Genomic DNA, 908 nt, shown 5'->3' on the forward strand with positions numbered 1-908 from the left:
CCATCCATCCATCCATCCATCCATCCATCCATCCATCCATCCATCCATCTTTTCCATGTTTTATGTTTAAAATCTGCCATAAATTTGTGACAAAATGAACAAATTTCAAATGTTTGGTTTCTTTTCTCTATTTAACAGTAAAATCAAACCTCACAGTAACTGAGATGGATAATAGCTGCTGTTAGCTGGTAGGTTATAAACAGCAGGGCTGGATTTAAACTGAAACATGTTTTTTATAAGATCATCCAGTTTGAACCAGAAACCACATTCCCTCTGAACACAAAACAGAAAAAAAGACATTAAAGCAGAAAATGTGAGATAACACCTTATTGTATCTGATTCTCTTTATAAAATGAATGATAAAAAGTGAAACCAATTAGAGGCTCCAGAATAATAAGGTTTCTCAGCAGCTTCAGTCACAAACAGGCTTTTACTCCAAAGTTAAAATCTCATTTTAATTAAAGTTTTAGATTAAGACAGTAAATTAAACACATTATTGCTGAAAATTGATCAGGGATTTGCTGAGTTTTAGAGACAGAAACATTAATGCTCTCATTAAAATCAGATTTCCTTCTATGATTCAAAACAATCTTCTCTGTCATCAGGAAATATAATTTTTTTCAAGGATATAAATGTTCCTTTATTTTTCTTTTATTATGAGAGTTGAAATGTTTTAATTTGGTGCTTTGAGGAAGACCGTATCGGAGACCCATCCAACAGCAGGAAGTAGACCACAGTGCAATTGGACATGCATTGAACAGCCACACACTCACACACACACGCATTCTGTCCAACATGGAAACTTCAGGACTCTGATCTAGGTACATTCCCTCTCAGGTTCCAGCCACACCCTCACACACACATTCTGTCCAACATGGAAACTTCAGGACTCTGATCGAGTTACATTC

This window comes from Poecilia formosa, unplaced genomic scaffold (assembly GCF_000485575.1).
Source record: "Poecilia formosa unplaced genomic scaffold, Poecilia_formosa-5.1.2 Scaffold1198, whole genome shotgun sequence".
Classification (NCBI taxonomy): Eukaryota; Metazoa; Chordata; class Actinopteri; order Cyprinodontiformes; family Poeciliidae; genus Poecilia; species Poecilia formosa.